This window comes from Tupaia chinensis, unplaced genomic scaffold (genome assembly GCF_000334495.1).
Source record: "Tupaia chinensis unplaced genomic scaffold, TupChi_1.0 Scaffold143351_1, whole genome shotgun sequence".
NCBI lineage: Eukaryota > Metazoa > Chordata > Mammalia > Scandentia > Tupaiidae > Tupaia > Tupaia belangeri.
The window spans coordinates 5,612-13,021 of record NW_006203195.1 but is presented as its reverse complement, the minus strand read 5'-3'; the positions used below and the strand labels follow the sequence as shown (position 1 = coordinate 13,021).

At 42.6% G+C, this 7,410-nt stretch overlaps 1 pseudogene; it reads right to left on the bottom strand.

Annotated features, from left to right (window-relative positions):
- Window positions 1-122: 122 nt before the first annotated feature.
- Window positions 123-2,409, bottom strand: LOC106733316 (60S ribosomal protein L15-like; annotated as a pseudogene).
- Between the last annotated feature and the right edge of the window lie 5,001 nt (window positions 2,410-7,410).

Below are 7,410 nucleotides of genomic sequence, written 5' to 3'. Positions count from 1 at the left end.
CTTGTATAAGTAGTGAAAATAACTCCATCAATCATAACTTTGATTAGTGAAAGTTAACATGTGTTTGTTGTCATAGATTGAGAACAGAGTAAACAAAGTTATTTCTATTACCAGCTTCTCTCTTTTTTTTTTTTTTTTTTTTGTACCAGGGACAGAATCCTACTGGTTCAGTCTTCCAATCTCAAGTGTTAATGATATAATTATTTATATAATTTATGAGGCTATAACTTAGTCTGCACTGTTTCATAATACCTCTTCCAAGATGTGACAAAAGATACTGAAAGGATAAAGATACAGAACCATAGGTATACCATGTTCCTATTTGTGTAAAACACAGGGAGGTTAGACCTGTTTGTACTATCTCTGACCAGCTGAAATCCTATTGTTCTGGTTGTGACCTGTTCATACAGGTTCTGATTGACTCCAACCAGGTCATACTGATTTGACTGGTTTGGATAAGTTCTGACTGGTTCATGTTGGAACTGTTCAGATAAGAATGGATCATGCAATCTCTCCAATTCATATCAGTTCCAAACAGTGTGGATAGGTTCTAAACATTCACACTGGCTCTGACAGGTCTGGACCAGTTCAAACCGATTCTAAGTGGCTCAAACTAATTAATTCCAGTATGGGTCAGATCAAACTAAATCATATCAGTTTTCACTGTTCATACCAGTTCTGACCAGGTCAAGCTGATTCATACTGGTTCTGGCCAGTTTGGACTGATTATGAGTACTTTATATCAGGTCATACCAGTTCTTCTGGACTGCTTCATACTAGCTCTGACCAGCTCACACCTGTCTGTATGGGCTCTGACTATTCATAATGGTCATGACCAACCAGTTCATGCTGGTTTGGATATGCTCACATAAGTTTGGACCAGCTCTTATCTGTTCATGCTGATGTGGTAAGATTAGGCCTATTCATACCTGTTCTGACCAGCTCTTACTGGTTCATGCCAACTGTGACTGGCTTGGACTAGTTCATACCACTTCTGATAAGCTTAGACTGGTCACAACAGTAATGTGACCAGTTTGGATTGCTTCATATTAGATCTGACCAGTTTGGGACAGGTCTCACCAATTGAAAGCAATTGTCTAGTTTGGACTGGTTCTGACTGGCTCGAACAAGAGCATACCTGTTCTGAATGGCTGGTACCAGATCATATTGGTTCTAACTGGCTCAAATTGGTTTGTGCTGTTTATGACTTGGTGAAACCATATCGCACTGCCTCTATAACTATTCTAGCCATTCTGTAAATAGTTCTGGCCAGCTCCAGCTCTGGCCAACTCATATTGGTTCTGGTTGGCTCAAACTGGATCATGCCGGTTCTGGTCAGTTGATAAAGGTTGTGACCAGTTTACGCCAGTTCAGGGCAGTGTCCATGCCAGTTCTCACTGGGTGAAATTGATTCATACTAGTTCTGACTGTTTCGATAACTGATTATTCAAGTTCTGACTGGTGTGGCACAGCTCATACTGGTTCTGACTAGTGTAGATCAGTTCATCCCTGATGTGTTCACCCTGGATCATATCAGTTCTGACAACCTTGGTCTCATTCACAATGGTTCTGACTGGCCAGAACTAATCACTACCAGTTGTCACTGGCTCAGACTGGTTTATATTAGTTCCCCCCCCCACTATCCTAAATTGTTTATTAGGTATGAATTTTACAAACATTTCTTAGATCAGTGGTAAGGGTGGAGCTCGAGAGTATTGCATCTTCTCCAAGCTGCACGGTGAGAGCCACCAATAGTGTGGTGGAACTTGTGGCCCTTTCCAAGGTCTCGGCTCTAGTGGCCTGCAAATGTCAGCCCATGTATCTCCCTGTGCTTGTGGACTAATCTGGTAATCTACTGGGTATCAAGAGTTTCTTCTGATAGCGTTATGGAATGGATCAATGAGGATAACCTCAAAGAATTTGTATGTGGAATCTTCACCCACCCAGTAAGAATTCAGGACTCTAAGAGCTCCACAGTAGCATCCAGCTCCCTCTTCTGCAACAGACTGGAGACTTTGAGCAAACTTGAGCTGGTTAACACCATGATGGACAAGCTTGCCATAGGTTGCACCCTTGGGGACTGGGCATTTGTGGTCTCCACGACGCACACAAATCCTGTATATGATAAAACCTTGTTTCGCCTTGTAGCTCAGTCTGTGTGCTTTATCCGGCCGGGTGGGACAGAGAGCCCAATGCAGTGCAGAGAGCTAGAAGTACTACGAGCAGCGGACCGTCAGAATAAAGCGCATCACATTGGATTGCTTCTTCCACCATAACTCCTTGGTGTATTTGTACACACCCATGTTGGCTTACCTAATGGCTGCTGCCAGACAGAAAGGCTGGTTTATACTAGTTCTGACCAGCTTAAACAGGTTCATACCAGCTATAGCTGATTCTATCTCACTCACACGCATCCATGCTGTTTAGAGCAGTTTATACCAGTTTTGACTGGCTCAAACTGGTTTGTGCCAGCTGTAATCAGTTGACACCATTTTATACTTCTGACTAACTCAAATCCATTTTGACTGACTCTGACCAGCTTATGCCAGTTGTGACTGGCTCAAACTTTTTCATGCCAGTTCTCACCTACTTTTATCAATTTTGATCAGCTGGGACCATTTTATACCAGTTCTGACCTGTTCCTTTCAGTTTTGACCAATTAGTAGCAGTTGTGGCTGGTTTTGACCAGTTTATATGGGTACTGACAGGTTTTCACTAGTTCATGTGGATTCTGACCAGCTCAAACTGGTTCATACCATTCTGGTTGGCTCAGGCTGGTTCATACCATTTCATACTCACTCTTACTGCTTTATACCACTTCTTTCTCAAACTGGTTGACAGTTCTGGCCTGTTAAAATCAGATCATGCCTTCTCCGACAGGTTTATATCTGCTCAAACTGGTTCATGCTGGTTCTGACAATCTCTTACTGATTTTGTACTGGTTGTACCCAGCTTCTATCAGGTTCAGACTGCTTTGGACCAGTTCATATAGGGTCTGACCTGCTCATGATCACTATGAGAGTCAGAGCCTATGTGAGCCAGTTTGTACTGGCTGGAAGCAATATAAGCCAGTAAGAACTGGTATAAGCAAGTCCAAACCTGTTCAAACATATGATCCAGTTGGAACTATTATGAACAAGATCAAATCAGTATGAGCCAGTATGAACCATTCACCACCAGTATGTGCCACTTCAACTGGTCAAAACTGTTGTGAACCAGTCAAAACTAGTATAAGACAGTCAGAACTGGTATGAGTCAGTTTGAAGCAGCCATGAATGGTGTGAAATAGTTAGAACTGGTGTAAACCATCCAGAGCCAGTTAAAACTGGTGTGGACTGTTCTGGATCTGAGCTGTTATGAATCAGTTTGAGGTGGCCTGAAATAGTGTGAATGGTCGGAATCAGTATGAAGCAATATGAACTGGAGACACATATCATGAGCTTGTTAGCATTGATATGTGCCTGATGGAATAGGTTAGAACTGGTATGTACCAGTCAGAACAAGTATGAGCCAGTCGGAACTGGTATGAGCTTGTCCAAACCAGTTTAAACTGGTCAGAACTGGTATGAGCTTGTCCAAACCAGTTTAAACTGGTCAGAACTGGTATGCACTGGCTGGAACCTACTGAAATCAGTAAGAACCTATAAAGGGCCAACAAAACTGATCATAATCAGTATCAGCCAATCTGAACTTGTCAGACTGTTATGCACTACCTGGAACTTTCATGCACTGGTTGGAACAAATATGAGCTGGTCCTCACAGGTCAGAATCTGTATAAGTCAATTAGAACTGGGATAGCTTGGTCAAAATTAGTCAAAACTGACATGAGTGGGACCAGCAGTTGGTATAATGGCTATGTCACTGGACTCCCATGTAGTCGACCGCGGTTCAAGTCCAGAACTGATGGTTTAAACTCATGCCGCATGAGTGTGCGTGCATGCTCAAGATCCTGAGAGGAGAATGGAGGAGAAGGGACTGCGGCGTGGCCATCCCCTGAGGGGTGATTTCTTACTTTCTGTCTCTCTGTTGTCTATGGCTTTCTGGCGAATGCACGTGCCCTATAGCCAAAACTTCTCAAAAATAAAATAAAATAAAATTAAATTAAATTAAACTGACATGAGCCAGACAAAACGGGTGTGAGCCACAGGTACCAGAAAAACCTGGTCAGAACCAGTACATGCCAGTTAAAACTAATAAGCCATTTGTAGTCAGTATGAGACAATTAGGACTGGTAGAAGCCTGTCAGAACAAGTATGGACCAGGAAGAACTGATTAGAACCAGAGCCAGTAAAAACCATCTCATACCAGGCAGGAACCAGTAGGGACTAATCACAATTATTCAAAACATGCATAAACCACAAGTTGACTGAAACTGGTTAAAACCAGTCAGAACTGGTATAAACTGAAACAAATAAGAAAGGCATAAATCAGCTAGAAATAGCCAAAATAGGCCAGAAGAAATGAGAAGCAACCAAAAATGGTCTATTCAGAAATGGTCAGAACTATTATACACTGGAACTAGTCAGAACTGGAATAAATCATAACCCTAGCCATAAGCCTAGCCCCTAGCCTCTAAACTCTAACGCTAATGCCTAATGCTAACCCTAATGTGTAACCCCCAATCCTAAAACGTAATGCTAACCCTAAACCATAAACCCTAATCCCTCCCCTACCCTAACTTTTAACACTGAACTCTGATACCTCACCCTAAATCTTAATCTCAAACCGTAACACTAAACCCTAACCCTACCCCAATCCAAACCCCAAAACTTAAATACTAAGCCTATAAACCACACACACTTTACAAACTAACCCCAATCCAATCCCAAATCCAAAAATAAACCAGACATTATGTTATGGGGACATAAATCACAAACCAGTTTTTTTTTTTTTTTTTTTTTTTTTTAATTCTCAGAGAGCACAGGCTTTTGCCAGAGAGAGAGAGAAAGAGATAAAGCATCCTCAATGGGGCATGGTCATGTAGTAATCCCTTTTCCTCCATTCCTGCATTCTTTGGGATGTCCAGCATGTAATCATACCATTATGTTTTCAAGCCACTGGGGCCAGAATTTAAACCTAGGCTGACCACATGAGATCCAGCTCCTTTAACCAGTAGGCTACAGGATCTGCCCAGACCAACATTTCTTTTTCCTTCATTATTATGACCACCACCATTTCTATTTAACATAATAGCATAGTTAACAGTAAATTGAAACTACAGTATCCTGAAAGGCTTATAGTCCATGATCTTTTTGTTGTTGTAATGCAGTGTGTGTGCTCACCAGAGAGAGATAAAATAGAGAAAGTACCTGCCAGGGAAGATGGCCACACTGCAATACTTTCTCCTCCAGTCCTTTCTCAGGATTTTGGGCACACATGTGCAAGTTCACATGTGATTTTTCAAGCCACAGGATCTGGGACTGGAACTCCAACCCCACTGGCAGCCATGTGGTATCCACCATTTTAACTTTCACACCACCTGCTGACTACAAAAGAAATATTTTAAGAGTGAATTCTAAGGTGTGTGAACTATCTTTCCATTAAAAAAAAAAGTCAGGGCCAGCAGGTGCCATGGTGGTTAAGGTGCTGCATATTCCCACATGGCTGACCATGGTTCAAGTCCCGGACCTGGTGGCTTGCTTTCTCATTTTCCCCCTCTCTCTCTGTGTCTCTGTCTGGTCAAATTAAAATAAATGAATGAATAAACAAAATTAAATAATTCTTTAAAAAAAAGTCAGGGAAAAACTTGCCAGAAAATTTTTAAAATTATAAAATGCTTCACTGTGTTACTAAGGCTCTACATTTTTAAACAAAATTATATATATGTATTTTTTTGAGAGGTTTTTGCTTTAGGGTGCATGCGCTCGCCAGACAGACAGACAGAGAGATAGAAAGTGAGAAATCACCCCCCAGAGGGGATGGCCATGCCGCAATCCCTTCTCCTCCATTCTCCTCTTGGGATCTTGGAACGCACGCACACACGCCCGGTGTGAGTTTAAGTCACCGGGTCTGGGACTCAAACTGCGGTAGACTATGGGGAGTCCAGCGACATAGCCGTTACGCTAACTGCTGGTCCCTAAACAAAACTATATTAGGATAATGAGAATAAGAACTTAAAAAAGTTATTCCACAAAAAAAGCTAATTATTTTGGGGCCAGCAGGTTGCATGGTGGTTAGAAGAGCTGGACTCCCACATGGTCAACCATGGCTTGAGTCTAGGACCTCGTAGCCTGCTTTCTCACTTTCCCTTCCTCCTTATCTCTGATAAAACTGAAAAATAAAGATGATAATAAAGTTAAATTTAAAAATTATTTTTAAAAAGCTAATTATTTTTAGCTTTTTCCATTTTAAGAAAATTAAGACTAAAACTCAAAACTCAAATTCCAATGACTTCCGTTTCACTCAGAAGAAACCCCAGAACTTTCTATTGGGCTTTAAAACACACAGGGGCCAGCAGGTGGCATGGTGGTTAAGGGCGCTGGACTCCCATATGGTGGACGATGGTTCCAAGTCCAGGACCAGGCGCCTTGCTTTCTCCCTTCCCCTCTCTGTCTCTGTGTCCCTATCTGGTCAAGTCTAAATAAATCAATAAATGAAGTTAAATAAAATAATTTTAAAAAAATGCACTACACAATCTGATGAATGACTACCTTTCTAACTACTCCTAATCCCTGAATTAACTGTACACCAATCAAATTACACGTCTTTCTGGTTTACAAACCAACCAATATCGATTGGGTATTTGCAGGTCTTCAGAAGAAAAAGAAATAAAAAGATGTCCAATTAAACTTGAATTCAGAGAAATAACTATTTCTTAGTATAAATATGTCCCATTATTATTCCTTAGCAGAAATTCAAACTGCGAGTCCTGCATTTTCACTTGGTAAAAAAAAATCCAGCAACTCTAGACAGAGTTCTTTTCATCACCTGACTGAAAACGAACAGCTTAGCTTCTCGCAGATTGTCAGTACCACTGGTATCTGTCCATTTACTACCTGTGTGACCCGGAGCACGTAACTTAATCTACAAGGACGTCACACTTGAAAGCGACGGATAAAGGGCCCTACTTCAGAGAAACCCTGAGGCCTGGAAAACACACTGGGTGCGGCGTCTGCGGCCGAGTCGGCGCTCACTAGGACTGACTGCACTTTGTTCCTCACGGACTACCACAAAGGCGCGGCTCGGCGTAGGCCCAGGCCGGCCGGAGGCGACCCCAGCACACCTGGGAGGAGGGCGAGCGGGGACCACAATGATGTGAGGAGAAAAACAGCGAGGCTCCCACGCCCGAGTCGACACCGCCAACCACGCTCCGCTTTCTGTAGAACGGCCGCGGCGGACCCAGACAAGTCACCGCCTCCTCCGCGCACAGACACCCGGACGTCGCCCCACCCACTTCCGGCTCCCCCCCCT